The 15704-nt window shown below is 34.3% G+C and overlaps 1 long non-coding RNA gene across 1 annotated transcript; it reads right to left on the bottom strand.

Moving 5' to 3' along the window:
- Positions 1 to 1599: 1599 nt before the first annotated feature.
- On the bottom strand, positions 1600 to 5312 carry LOC127160867 (uncharacterized). Its single transcript, XR_007826871.1, has 4 exons — positions 5204 to 5312; positions 3298 to 3338; positions 2903 to 3220; positions 1600 to 2734 (listed from the first exon to the last, which is right to left on the bottom strand). It is a non-coding gene; the product is annotated as an uncharacterized LOC127160867 (long non-coding RNA).
- Between the last annotated feature and the right edge of the window lie 10392 nt (positions 5313 to 15704).

Genomic DNA, 15704 nt, shown 5'->3' with positions numbered 1-15704 from the left:
ACATGGTGAGGATCAAAGTATGAGGATCACATGAACTCACGTTGAGCTCACGCTTTACACACATGGTGAGGATCAAAGTATGAGGATCACATGAACTCACGTTGAGCTCACGCTTTACACACATGGTGAGGATCAAAGTATGAGGATCACATGAACTCACGTTGAGCTCACGCTTTACACACATGGTGAGGATCAAAGTATGAGGATCACATGAACTCACGTTGAGCTCACGCTTTACACACATGGTGAGGATCACAGTATGAGGATTGTGTGATGTCACTGTGATCATCGCATGATCTCACGTGTTGACTGGGTAATGAGTCACTGGTCAATCTTATTTTGCACGAACAATCTCATCAAGGAGAAAAAAATGCCGTAATCCCAGTTTTAGTTCTTGCAAATCTAACTTCATTTTTTTGCAATCCTGGCTTTATTTACCACAGTTAACGAAAATAACGAGCAGGAGATCACGACAAACTTCATCAACCCAAACTTTAAAGTAAGTGTCTTTATTCATTTTATTATGTTGTTGAAATGTTTGTACCTTCATGGTTTGCAATTCTGGCCTTATTTGCCACAGTTATTGGAAATAATGTGCGATTTGTCATATAGACTTAATTCACATCACAGAAAAAGCATGATAAAGACGCAACGCACAATATGAAATCCATTATTGGACGCTACAAATGTCTTGTTCTTAATGGGTCCGGCATAGACATAGTGTAAGACTCTTTGCAATGAGCTTAAAACTCTTCTTTTACAAGGGCGCGATATGAATCGATTTTTGCCCATCGCTCCTGATGCAACAACAGACCACCCAGTTAGATATTTAAAATTTTAGATGACTGTCAAGAGCTGCTGCTGTTACACAGAATGGCCTGATGGTGGTGACGAAGCACAGAAAACAAACTTTATTTAGGCATTAAACACAACAGTCATAAGCAGCACTGAAGAATTGGTCAAAACGCAATGCTGGTAGGCTTTTTGGTAACATGAACAATAAATCTGTATCACAAGAAAACCAGTATTATAATGCAAGCTAAACTTTTATTACTTTTTTAAGAATTTACATGATGGTTTTTGAAAAATAAATAAATAAAATAAAAACAAAAATACTGGTGTCCTGTTTGTGATACTGATTAATTGTCCATGTTACCAACAGACCTAGACCAGTGTAGTGTTTTGACCCATATACTGCTAATATTTTAAAAATCTTCATTTTTATAATTTTTGTATTCTTTCTTGAAAATAAGTTTTAGATTTTTGGTGTACATCATATTTGCCTGTACACCATAGCATAACGTACACTGGTCAGCAATAGCCACAAACACATTTACAGCTTATTTAGTGACCGTTTTTTGGGGTTTCAGGTTTCAGAGCTCAACACATGCAATGTAAAATTGGCTAATTTTCCCACTCTTCTCAAGATGTCCTTCTAAAATACACAAGACTGCGACATGGAGGAGAAATAATTTGGAATTGTTTTTATGAGAACTGTGTTTGCACCTTTAAAACCTGAAGTTTTATAAACAAGAATACACAGCAAAAGCAGAAAACATCAAGAAAGTTGAACATTTTTTGTGTGATTTTAATGATATTTTGATTTTGTACTGAAACCCAGTACTTTGCTCACCTTGGAAGACAAAATAAAGAAACTAACCCGTGCCCCTTCCAGAAATGTGCATTTAAAACCAACAATCGTTCTAGCTTTACCAGTCAAAGAACAAAAAAACATACAAATCACACCATACAAGATTTCAGATTAGTAAATAAGGACTTAAGAGAAGATGACACAGAGACAGAACTGAAAAATGATCTTGAGTCTTTGTCTGGCCAATACAAGTCTTTTCAGGATGGAAGATACTACAAGGAGAACAACCTTTTAGGTGAAAAAGAGAATGGCGTTGCTTTGGGTTTATACATAGACAACTTTGAAGTCTGCAACCCTTGGCACAAAATTCATTAAATTACGGCTGTATATTGGGTCATTCTTAATTTGTCTTTAAAAAGCCACTCAAGTCTAAATTTAATTAATCTAGCAGCTCTTGGAAAGACTGATGATGTGCGATTGTTTGGTTATGAGAGGTTCCTTGATCCATTGGTTAAGGATATAAAGACACTGAACAGGTGGGGATGTTTGTTCCGGTTCTACAGCAGTACGTGAAAGGAACTGTGTTTTGTGTCTGTGCTGATAACCTTGGAGCACACGGCCTTGCAGGCTTCCACGAAAACTTCATCGTTGAGAACTTTTGCAGATTCTGCCTAATCAGTCATAAACAAATTGCCAGAACAGCACGACTCTCTGCTGAAGGAACTGTGGCTGACAGAGAACAGCGTACGCTGTTTGCGTACAGGGGATACTATCCAAAATGGAGCTAAACGGTGACACGGAGGAGACAAATTGTTGAATAAAGTCATTATTTTTACTTTATTTGCATACAGAAAGGCATACATAACTGGCAGTCAATAGGACAGTCAAAATCCCTTGTTTTTCATCCAAAATATCTTAAATTGTGTTTCAAAGTTGAATGAAGCTTAAATGGGTTTGTAACGACAAAGGGGTAACTGATTAATGGCAAAATTTTCATTTTGGTATGGAGTAACTATTACAAAACAACTAATACAAGTAATAGTGTGCAACCACAGATCAGTAATATCTTTCTCCAGTCTGACTGTGCTTCTGGTCCTTGGTTTACTTGTTCAGTGGTTTTGTTTTCTTTTCCTGTTGTTGATTCTGCAAGTTCAGAAAAGAAAAGAAAAGAAAAAAAAAACAAAAAACATTACCGCACTGTGATAAAGACAACAGATTTTTCTATTATTTACATACTGTACAGTAGCATTCAGACTGGAATTTAGACTGTTTTTACCTTAAAAATTCATTAAAGAAAACTATTTTGCACACCTTTGATGATCAGTTTTGTGGTCTCCTGTTTATCTGAGGGTTTGATGAAGCAGATGAACTGTCCTGCATCAGTGTGTTGAAGATCGTTGAGTTTGATGGAGAAGTTTCCTCTCAGATGCTCATCTGGGAAAGTTTTAGCTCTGTTCTTGTACCGTGGGTCCTGTTGATCTATTGCATCTTTACCTTTAATAATATCATACACAATTTTGCTGTTATTGTGTCTCCAATGCACTTCAGTTTCTTGATGATGTTCAGCTGAAGAACACGGCAGGACAACAGATCCACCAATAACACCCTCTACTGTGACCTGCAGATACACTGAAATGACAGAAAATTTGATTGTAAAAATTTTGTTGCATGAAATTATCTTTGAAATAGTTTGTTCAGATGCTCACCTTTATCTATCAGCACTGCAAACACACAAATGAAGAAGCAACTGCAGAAACAGAAAAAGGAAAGTTCCTTTAACTTTAAAAAAATCTCAACCAGTAGATCATGACATTGGTAACAAACTTGTTTGAGATGAGCAGAACTGATCACCCGTGATCATGCCAGTTATAAATGCTCTGTGACTTGCTGTGATGTCAGTAATTTTGCAAACTTCAGGTAGACACAGTTTATATTTACCAGCTGAACAAACTAAAAGCCTGATGGATTCACTGCTGATAAAACTAAATGCACATTAGCTTAGAACAATAACAAGGTTTGGTTTTGTTATACATTTTAATCTTTTAAGCTCATTTTATTCTGCTAACAAGGTTTGGTTTTGTTATACATTTTAATCTTTTAAGCTCATTTTATTCTGCTGGTCTACATTTAACGTGAAGTTTTCGGTATTTCAAATAACTGAATAATAAGGTAACATATAATTCAGATGCCCTGTCTTACCTATAATATTTCTCTTGACCCTAAACATTGTTATGAAGCAAAGTTGTTGTTGTTTTTTTTTTTTCTCTCTCTTTTTTAACTGATTATGATTGTGTCATTTGACAGGTCTGGAAACCTTTGGGGTAAGATGTGTGGCATGATGTTGTTGTTGTTTTTATTCAAATAAATTGTCAAAAGGCATAAAACTATAACAAAACAATATACTGAATGTGGCATATTAAACCTGCAGATGTTAAACTCTGAATATGATTTAGCATTAAATGTTCTTGTTCTTCATTAATCATCTTTACCCATTTACACTACTGGTAAAATTGTTTATTTCTTGCCCTGTAAGATTCGATCAACCAAGTAACTATGAAAAAACTGTATTTTACTGCTGTATATGAACAGGGACACAAGGCAATACAACACACTAATGCTAATGCTAAAGCTAAATCAAAACAATACGTTTAGCTATTTCTCTGTCTGTTATTCAATCCTGTCAATTAGCAATCATTATCAAACAATGATTAATGCATTAATGATGCTGAAAGGTTTGTTCATTAAGTTAGTTTGTTGCTATTTTAAGTTAGAACTAAAACAAATGAGGCCTAATACGAACGTTGAGCCTTGAGCAGGTATCGCGGCAGCTCTGAAGTGAAATGTGTGGGAAGTACAGAGCAAATAGTGAAAATAGAACTTCATTAAGAAACAGTAAGAAATCATAAACGTACCCGCTATTCATGTTACCCGTTTTAATTAATTAATTGCAGAATTTCTAAAATACTATCGTGACTATTTTTCATGTCCATGCAATAGTCTTGCGTTAAGTCGTCATAGAACCACGTGATCAAAAAAAAAAAAAAAAACCTCCTCACATCTAGTCCATCTACACTTGACCTTCTAACACTATAATATCTCTATTCTATATCTATTATATCCATTTTCTTTTTCTTTATTATTTATTTATTTATTTAAACTCTTAACTCTAGTGATCTCTATTCTTTTTTTTTATTATATCTACTTTTAATTATCATAAAAGATAACATATAAAAATAACATAACCCTCTAACACTAGCTCTATTTATTTATTTTATATCTACAAAAATAGTATCTACAATAATATCTATCTAAAAAAAAAAAAAAAAAAAATCTTGCTACGTGTACTGTGTTAGACTAACTGGGACTTTCCACAGCGCTTATTGGTTTGATTGGTTCGATCATCTGTCTGTGATGTCTCAACTTGTCATTTCATTGGTTAGACTACGAAATGTTGATCTAGTTTCACTGAAAAATTATTTTAATATATAATATCAAAAACAAGCTGGTCTTTTCAAATGGTTGCCTTAGTTGTCCTTCTATCAGATATGCCATTTGATCTAGTAAGTCAAATCAACAGCAGTAAATAAAATGGAAAAATGTTCTCAGACTTACTGTACATGAGATTGAAGCTTCTTTCATAAACTCGTCTGGCAAAATGTTGTATTCTGGATCCTGATGCTCAAATAAAACATTAAATGACTACATTAGCTGCTGTCACTGAGTATTGTCAGTAAAATGCTGACAGAAAACCTTTATATTGTCAAGCTGATGGGAGGAGATTTCGGGGGTGGGGCAAGTACAGTGAGTTTTGTTTATTGAACATCTTGATTCTGGCTTACGGTGAAAATAAAAGAGAAAGAAAGCAAAACTCACATTGTTCAGACATTTTATTACCATACTGTTTTATGAGCATAGTGCAATGTTAAATGTTGTTTGTTTAATTTAATTTGACCTTTTGAACTCTTTGACATTGTGCATTATTATAATACTAATAGATTCCAGATTTACGTGGCTGTACTGATATTATAAAAAAAGTCTTACATTGCCAAAGCATTGGCAACAATAAATTACAGACATACATATTTTGATAAAATGCTAACAATGAGACAGAAAAGGCAAAAAAGTACACAATGTTTTATTTTGTTACTGAACTTCATTAATCATTAGTGTTGGAAATATGGAAACACAAGGATGTTTGTGATTTACACAGATGTTTACTAGGAAAACAGCAGGATAACAGAATTGGCAATACCAGCCTCTCCTGTGACCCGCAGACAAACTGAAATGACAGAAATGAGAGTTTAAATTGTACTTTTCAACCAAATAAAATCATTTTACTGTTTTTCTTGAATCCTAAAACACTATAACCAGCCTTTTGAACTAAAATTTCAAAACCATACATTTTTCAAAAAGCACACCCATTTCCCTGAACTATGAACACTACTCCCCTGCTTTAACACATGAGTCAGATTTGGTAAATTGTTACTGCAAAACTCTACACACAAATCCCTACATTTCTCAGTGCTTACACCATGTGGTCATTTAGAAAGCACTAGCATTCAATATTGTTCACTCAAGTCTGCAAGGTTTGAGCTCAATTAGCACAAAATTACCCAAGTGGAAACACTAGGAGTCAAAATTTCACACACCAATCAGAACCTTCAGTGGAGATAAAAGGGCCAAAGTCAGTTTACAGTTTGGTGCATTTCTCAGATCAGAAATGAAATTCTCAAAACTACTTGTTCATCCTCCACATCATGAAGTCACTTGTGCATCATAAAATGTTTCTAATTTTTTTGAACAAGTTGTGTTTGCTTTGGTACGTTCATGCAACTGATTATGCAACTCATCTGCGGTTTCATCAGTTCCTATTGTCAAGTTGCGCAAAATGTATTACATGTACATAGTTCTCTGTGCTATAGTCTTACCCCTCAAAACATCAAGTCATTAGCTCATTGTATATGTCTTTACAGTAAATTCTAAATTTTTGATCTAGTTGTCATAAACTGTCAAGCATATTCTACACATTTCTATTAGACTTTTTGTAAATTTGCCATGAATTGTTTAAGTGAATATTGACTTTTAATAATGTCAAGACTACAGATCAATCAATGATAAAGCAGTTCTCACAAATAGCGCAAAGGTACATCTCAACATTGCATGAAGCTTCAATTGGAAAGCATATATAGACAGTTACAAATTCTGACAGTGGACTTTCTAATTTATATTTCCGCCTTTGCCAATATTTCTTTTTCTTTTCTATTTCACAATGACTTTGTAATGTATTTTCATTTTATTTATTTATTTTTTTTTAATCTTGAATATATATATATATATATATATATATATATATTTTTTTTTTTTTTTGTCAGACCACTAGTAAAAGTGTAACTGTGAATTCTATCTGTCTTTTTCGATCAATATCCCGCATACAGTAATGTGTAGTTTCAAAGAGGAAGAGTAGGAGGTAAAAGAGGACGAGGAGGAGAAGGAGGAGGAGGAGGACAACAACAACATGGAAGAGAAATATGAAGGGCAAGGGCAAGAAAACAAGCAGTCTTATATATTTTAGTTGATGCGTGCCAGGGTTGGGTCAGGCATTCAAGAGGATTGTACCCCCGCTGCCTGTCCAGGGCCAATTTAGTCTGTGATGTTGAGGAGGTTCTTTGGCCTGTCCCAGACCATGGACTGGATGTTGGGGAAGAATGATTATTTTTGTTGTTGTTTGCTGTTTTGTGCTGTACTCTACAGTACAATAAATTAAGGATTAAAACACTTGCAAATGCATACATTTGTTGTGTTCATCATGTGCATTTTTTTTTTCCAAGCAACACTTATTACCAGTTTTCGTAGTATTGTTTTGAATTGATCTCATCAGTGTGTAAAACTGTGTTGTAGTATGGGTGTTTTTGAGGGTTTGTGAGTCATGTCTGAGAGCGAAGTTTTTTGTTTTTTTTCAGCTAGATTGAGTTGTTTTGAGTGGAGAGCTTCATTTTGACCTGAAATGGGTTTAAGCAATTTAGAAAAAACTGTAAGACAGTTGGTTATATATTTTGCTTCAGTTTGCCAGTAGGAAATATTAGTTCACATATTTATACATTCATTTTACCATTAACTTTAATAATTCAGCAAGATATTTGTATGAACAAGGAGTTTGACAAAATGTTTTCTTTTGTCCAAGACAGCACAAAAAAGTTCAGTGTCAGCAACAGCTCTCACTGTGGTCTCAAGTGTGAAACAAACACGCTATACAAAGCAAACATATACATCAGTTAGATGCTGTAAATGACTGTGAATGAGAAAATTCACTATATTATATGTCTGAGTATGGTTCGTTTGTATTTATATTGTTTGCTTTCTCTAATTATCTCTGCTTGTCTTTACATGGTCATACATGGAAAACATTACAGGCTAGAATAATGATCAAACTAAAGGGATATTTAAGGCACTACACACTTTATAAAGACCTTCTTCAATAGGATTCTTGGCTTTTGTTTTATTCAGTGCATGTAAACATACAGTACCTTGTATGTGAGTATTCTCACAAAAAAAGTGTCTGTAAAAAAGTTCTGTACTGTCAAATATGTACAGAATACAGATCTTCTTGTGACGTTCACATTCTGACCTGAAAGAGAGAAACAAAGGGATCAAACATACAACCTTCTCATGAATTTGCCATTCAAATTTCTAACCAATGAAATGACAAGTCGAGACATCACGGACAGATGATCGAACCAGTCAAACCAACAAAAGAACAACAATATATAAGTGCCGTGAAAAGTCCCAGTTAGTCTAACGCAGTACACGTAGCAAGATTTTTTTTTTAAGTAAATATAAAATAAATAGATAGAGCTAGTGTTAGAGAGTTATGCTATTTTTATGTTATCTTTTATAACAATTAAAAGTATCTCTTCAATAAGTAGTGAATTTAGCCAGTGGTTGTTTTGAAGCCAAACAGTAATGTCTTGAATATTACGCAAGAGGCTATTGGTAGCCAGTGCACATTGATAAACAGAGGTGTGAGACATGCGCTCTTTTTTTACATTCTGGATTATTTGCAGCGGTTTTGATCACGTGGTTCTATGATGACTTCCGTAACACAAGACTATCTCATGGACATGTAACATAGTCATGATAGTATTTTAGAAATTCTGCAGTTAATTAATTATAACAGGTACCTTAAATACCGGGTACGTTTATGATTTCTTAATGTTTCTTAATGAAGTTCTATTTTCACAATTTGCATCATTAATGCATTAATCATTGTTTGATAATGACTTAATTAACAGGATTGAATAACAGGTTAAAACACATTAGCCGTGGCCTAATGGTTAGGGAGTCAGGCTTGTACCAGTGCTCTCTCCACCCTCAATACCACGACTGAGGTGAATCCCTTGAACAAGGCACCAATCCCCCAAATGTTCCCTGGGCACCGCAGCGATAGCAATATGGCTGCCCACTGCTCTGGGTGTGTGTTCACAGTGTGACTTGCACTGCAAAATTAATTCTGACTTAAACTCACGTGGACTTGTATTCAGACTTGACACAGACTCGCCTGGAAATATTTCTGAGTATACAGACAAATCCATGTTATAACATGAAAGATAAAATAAATTTAAGATGAAAAAACATTAATAAACATCTCTCACTCCCAATACTAGATAATATGAATATAATGCCTTTATTTGTAACCTTTATCAAACTTGCATCTGCACTATTTCAGTCTGAAAGGATGAGCTCCACAAGTTATGTCTGTTCATTAAAATTTTTCCATGCAAATATATAAAATATGCCGTCTATTGCAAAATTCTCAAGTACATTGAGAGGAGCAAAGAGTCCCATGTTTCAGTGAATGTGAATGTTCACAATAAAAAAATAAAAAAATAAAAAATCCAATAAATTATGTATGAAAACGTGGTATTTCGTCTCTTTGAGGGCCCAGTGAAGGTCAAACACAATACAAAATGCTATAATACACAGGCCTACAATACAAAAGGTTGAGTTTGTGCACACAAGGCAATTCTTGGATGAATAATATGTGGAAAATTAACAATTATTATAAGGTAAAATAATAAATGTCTATAGGAATGACCATAGGAACATACTGAAAAGATCAGATTGCCTTACGTGAGGTTTCCTGTTTGTTGTTGCCGCAAAGTGTGCGAGCTTTGATCTCCGTCAAGATAATTTATTATCATCTATTTTTTAATCTAAAATCAATTTCATACACCATCATACCCACTTTTGTATTTTACAAATAAAACAATCAGAGTGACTTGTTATCACTAGTTTTATTTTGATTTCTTGAGTCCGCTACTAGCTTATAGCCCGTTAGCACTGCCAGCATGGTAGCCGCTAATCTTACTTTATTCACTTACATTGTTTATTCACTTGCCTTGTTACTTGCTTTAATGGCGAATTCGTGTCTACCTTTGAGTGAAGGTGAGGACATGTTCGAGCACACTCACTGGTGCTCGTGTTCTCTATGTTTCTGTGCAGATACCCGCAATCCTGAAGGACGACAAGAGCATTGGCGAGATCGTGTTGCATGCGGGTGTGAATGACATCAAGCTGCGGCAGACGGAGACCCCGAAGAGGGACTTCAGGAGCCTGATCGAGACAGTATGCAGCACATCGCCCTCAACGAGGATCATCGTGTCAAGACCGCTTGGTCATCATGTGACCACGAAAAGTTCAGTAGACTTCTTGCTCTAAATGAATGGTTATTGTCATGGTGTAAAGAACAGAAACTGCTCTTTGTTAATAATTGGCTTTTGTTCTAAACGCTTAAATGATAGTACTTGCGCTGTCCAATCTATAAAGACTGTGTCTGTTCCTCACATAGTGAGGTCAAAACATAAATTTAATGCAGGATCTAGAAAAAAATCTGATCATGATTAAACCTGAAGAATGCAAAATAAATGAACAAAAACTATTTTTAAAGGTAGGGCTCCTAAACATTAGATCACTCGCACACAAAGCACTTATTGTAAATGAAATGATCACAGATAAAAGTTTTGATGTATTCTGCTTGACTGAAACCAAATGATTATATTGGTCTTGAGTCTACTCTACCAAACTACTGTTATAAACATGAGCCCCGTCAGTGTGGTCGAGGCGGTGGTGTTGCAACAATATATAGTGATATTCTCATTGTAACTCAGAAAACAGGATACAGGTTTAATTCATTTGAAATGCTTTTGCTTAATGTTACTCTGTCAGACATGAAAAATAAATCTCTTCTATCTCTTGTTTTAGCTACTGTGTATAGAGCATCAGGGCCGTAAAAGCGCTAATTGTCGGAGATTTTAACATTCACGTTGATAATACAAATGATGCGTTAGGACTTGCGTTTACTGACCTAATAAACTCTTTTGGAGTCAAGCAAAAGTCACCGTGCCCACTCATCATTTTAATCATACGCTAGATTTAATTATATCGCATGGAATTGATCTTACTGATATAGATATCGTATCCTCTAAATGATGATGTTTCTGACCATTTCCTTGTATCGTGCATGCTGCGTATCACTGATATTAACTATATGGCTCCGCGTTATCGTCTTGGCAGAACTATTGTTCCAGCCACCAAAGATAGATTTACAAATAACCTGCCTGATTTATCTCAATTGCTCTATGTACCCATTAATACACAGGATCTAGACAAAATGACTGGCAACATGGGCACTATCTTCTCCAATATGTTAGAAGCTGTTCCCCCCATCAAATTGGCCAAGTTAGAGAAAAATGTACTGCGCCATGGTGCAACAGTGTTACTCATTCTCTCTTTAAAAGCTGCCAGAGCCGAGCATATCCACAGACTCATAGAAAATAACCAAAACAATCCAACTTTTCTTTGAAGCTGAAAACTGCCACCATCTTTTAAAAAAAAATAATAATTTCACTACAGAAAAAACTAATAAACTAATATAAGTAAAACATTTGCTTACCGAAGGCAAGTAAACATTTTGAAGTTTTCCTTACAAGTAAAAGGATAAATAACTATATTAATCAAAAATACAAATGTGAAATATTTATAAAAACCTAATCTTTTTAAAAAAATAGAATTGTCAACTGTCCCTGGACTCGGTTGATGCTTGAGTCCGAGTAAAGTCTATGGAGATAAAATAATGGCATAAAGATTTGCATGTGAAGAGAAGATTGTGCAAGACTGTAAGCATAAATTAAATTTGCATGCGCAAGAGAAGCTTTGTAAAAGTGTATTGTATAAGTGTACGTTGCCCTTTATATTTACTAAAAACTAACAAAATACTAAAAACTTCTGTTTTTTTATTTTTTTTTTTCATTTTACGACTGCTGGACAAAATCACTTGCCTGTTATGAAAGATAGTGAGAGCTGATGTTGGGGAATAGCCAAATTCATGCAAAAGTATTAGCTCTCCAACAGCTTTAACTAAGTTTTGGCTACTGGAAACTAAGGAATGGAATATATAATTGGTAAATCTGATTAAAGACAGACAAATTCATCCAAATAATTTTTTATATATATTTCAAAAATATATTAAATGTATCAACATTGTTGGGAAGGTTATTTTGAAAATGTAATAGGTTACAGATTACAAGTTACCCTATTTCAGTTGCTTTAATAGTAATGTAACTGATTAGATTTGATTACTTTTCTAAATGTCTAAATAATGTTTACAACTGTTAATCCTTCTGAAACTTTTAAAGCAGGGAGGGTTAACCTTACAGTACCACTCAACACTAATTACTGTCCGAATTAACAAAATTCTTCATCACTTGAATTAAGATTATAATAATTTAATTTTAAAGCAGCCACCACAAAATCAGACTTTAGCACCTAGGTTAGGTTAGGTTGAATACAGATTTAAAATCAGAAGATATCGTTTACAGTTTTTCTCAATTGCTTAAACACATTTCTTGAAATTATGCCTCGGTTTTGCAAAACTCTAGACACAAATCCGTAACTTCTAACTCAATTCCCCGAACTTACTGTATTCAGGTCAAAATGAAGCTCTCCACTCAAAACAATTCAATCTTGCTGAAAAAAACAAACTTTGCTCTCAGACATGACACACAAACCCTCAAAAACACACACACTACAACACAGCTTTACACACTGATGAGATCAATTCAAAACAATACTACGAAAACTGGTAACAAGTGTTGCTTGAAAAAAAAAAAAATTCACATGATGAACACAACAAATGTATGCATTTGCAAGTGTTTTAATCCTTAATTTATTGTACTGTAGACAACAAAAATAATTGTTCTGCCCCAGCATCCTGTCTTTGGTCTGGAACAGGCCAAAGAACCTCCTCAACATCACAGACTAAATTGACCCTGGACAGGCAGCAGTGGTAAAACTGCTGGTAAAAAAAAGGTAGCACTCTTGCAAGCCTGATCCAACCCTGGCATGCATCAACTAAAATATATGAGACTGCTTGTTTTCTTGCCCTTGCCCTTCCTATTTCTCTTCCATGTTGTTGTCATCATCCTCCTCCTTCGTCTCATCCTCTTTCTCTTTTACCTCCTACTCTTCCTCTTCGAAATTTCACATTACTGTATGCGGGGTTTATGACTGAAAAAGACCGGATAGGATTCACACTTACAATTTTAGTAGTCGTCGGACAAAAAAAAAAATATATATATATATAGATAAAAAAAGAAATAAATAAAATACAAATACATTACAAAGTCACTGTGAAATAGAAAAGAAAAAGAAATAAGAGTAAAGGCGGAAATATAAATTAGAAAGTCCACTGTCAGAATTTGTAACTCTTGTGTTGTCCTCTGTCTATTTATGCTTTCCATTTGAAGGTTCATGAGATGTTGAGATGTACCTTTGAGCTGTTTCAGAGACTTGCTTTATCATTGGTTGATCTGTAGTTTCTACATTAGTGAAAGTCAATATTCACTTGAACAATTCATGGCAAATTTACAAAAAGTCTAATAGAAATGTGTAGAATATGCTTGACAGTTTATGACAACTAGATCAAAAATTTAGCATTTACTGTAAAGACATATTCCATGAGCTAATGACTTGATATTTTGAGGGGTAAGACTATAGCACAGAGAACTATATACATGTAATACATTTTGAGCAACATGACAATAGGAACTGATAATGTAGGAAACCGCAGACAAATCAGTTGCATAATCAGTTGCATGAACATACCAAAGCAAACGCAATTTGTTTTTAAAAAATTAGAAACATTTTATGATGTGCACAAGTGACTAGATGATGTGGAGGTTGAACAAGTAGTTTTGAGAATTTCATTTCTGATCTGAGAAATGCACCAAACTGTAAGCTGACTTTGGCCCTTTTATCTCCATCGAAGGTTCTGATTGGTGTGTGATAAATTTTGACTCCTAGTGTTTCCACTTGGGTAATTGTGTGCTAATTGAGCTCAAACTTTGCAGACTTGAGTGAACAATATTGAATACTAGTGCTTTCTAAATGACCACATGGGGTAAGCACTGAGAAATGTAGGGATTTGTGTGTAGAGTTTTGCAGTAACAGTTCACCAAATCTGACTCATGTGTTAAAGTAGGGGAATAGTGTTTATAGTTTAGGGAAATGGGTGTGCTTTTTGAAAAATGGCATTATGGTTTTGAAATTTTAGTTTAAAAGACTGGTTATAGTGTTTTAGCAATCGAGAAAAACTGTAATAGCTATGATACCATTTTTATAATCAAATCCTTGCATAGCTATGACTGGAAACACAAGCATCTAACAATGCCTTGAAAAAAAAAAAAAAAACACAGTTAATCTTAGAAAAAATTGCCTCATATTTTAGAGCAGTCAATGCAATTTGGAAAAGAAATTAATCAAATCTGTGTGAAAATATTCAGATGTAACCTCCTTTGTAATAACTGTAATTTAACTATACACTGTTTCTCAGTAACTGTAACAGATTAGTTACAATTATTTTGTAATTAATTATGTAATTCCATTACATTCCATTTTTGATACATTTGTATTTTTGAAATATACAAGACAATTTATTTTATTTATGAATTTGACTTTAATCAAACTTACCAGTTGTTATAGTTTCTATTTTGTGCTGGTCAATTATGAACAATAGATAAAATTTAACTTCCATTAAAAACTGGAAAGAATTGAGTGGGGCCGAGGGGCTACTGCTGCAAATCTTTGAGTGGCTCCTCTCCTAACAAATATAATCTCACTCCAAGCCTTTTCTAAAACTTGAGAACCCTGCTTGCAATGATTAGCTACTCTGATAGAAACCGTTTAGCGGAAATGCGGAGCGTGCAAATACTGAATCGCGTTGCCAGTTTAACCGATCCATGATTTGTTATGGAATGGTGATCCACAAAATACTGATTAACCTGGTTTGAAAATGTAAGAATTAGAAAGTACAGATATTTGTGTAAAAATGTAAGGAGTAAAAGTAAAAAGTAGTCAGAAAAATAAATAGTGACGTAAAGTATTGATACCAGAAAAATCTACTTAAATACAGTAACGAAGTATTTATACTTAGTTACTTCCCATTTCTGGAAAAATCTGGTCAAGCAGAAACAGTAGAACACATACTCATTAAATGTGAGGGATATGAATGAGCAAGATTTAAATTAATTTAAGGTCTAAGTTATTTGGGAATAAATAATTTGGCACTTCTGATTTTACTGGGAGAAGGACCAAAGCAATCTATAATTTATAACGAATTATTTTTCTATTTGAAAGAAGCAGGATTGATTCATAGAATTTAGGGTTAAATTGGTTAGATTTTTTATTTATTTATTTATTTTTAAATCTCAGATCAAATGAAATTCTTTTTGATATTTTAATGCTGTGTGATTTCTAAATGCTTGAGACAACAACAACAACAAAAAAAACAGACAACTGTAATCATTAAATCATAGCCATAGTTAACGAGAGTGAGCATAGGTTACGTCAAAAGGTGAAATGTGTTGTGTCAGGAACCATGTTGAGGTGAGGAGGACGTGATCCAAGGTGTGCAGTGGAGTAACCAGCACATGATCAGTGCTGCAGTGTTCTGTGTAAATAAGGCCAAGTTGTTGGCCTGATTTGTGAGTAGCTGTAGTTAACACTCGCTTGAGATCAAAAGAGGTCTGCAGCCTATAAGAATCTAATGATAGAAATGCTT

Source organism: Labeo rohita, unplaced genomic scaffold (genome assembly GCF_022985175.1).
Source record: "Labeo rohita strain BAU-BD-2019 unplaced genomic scaffold, IGBB_LRoh.1.0 scaffold_482, whole genome shotgun sequence".
Lineage (NCBI taxonomy): Eukaryota > Metazoa > Chordata > Actinopteri > Cypriniformes > Cyprinidae > Labeo > Labeo rohita.
The sequence above is the reverse complement of the archived record's forward strand: the minus strand, read 5'-3'. Positions and strand labels throughout refer to the sequence as shown.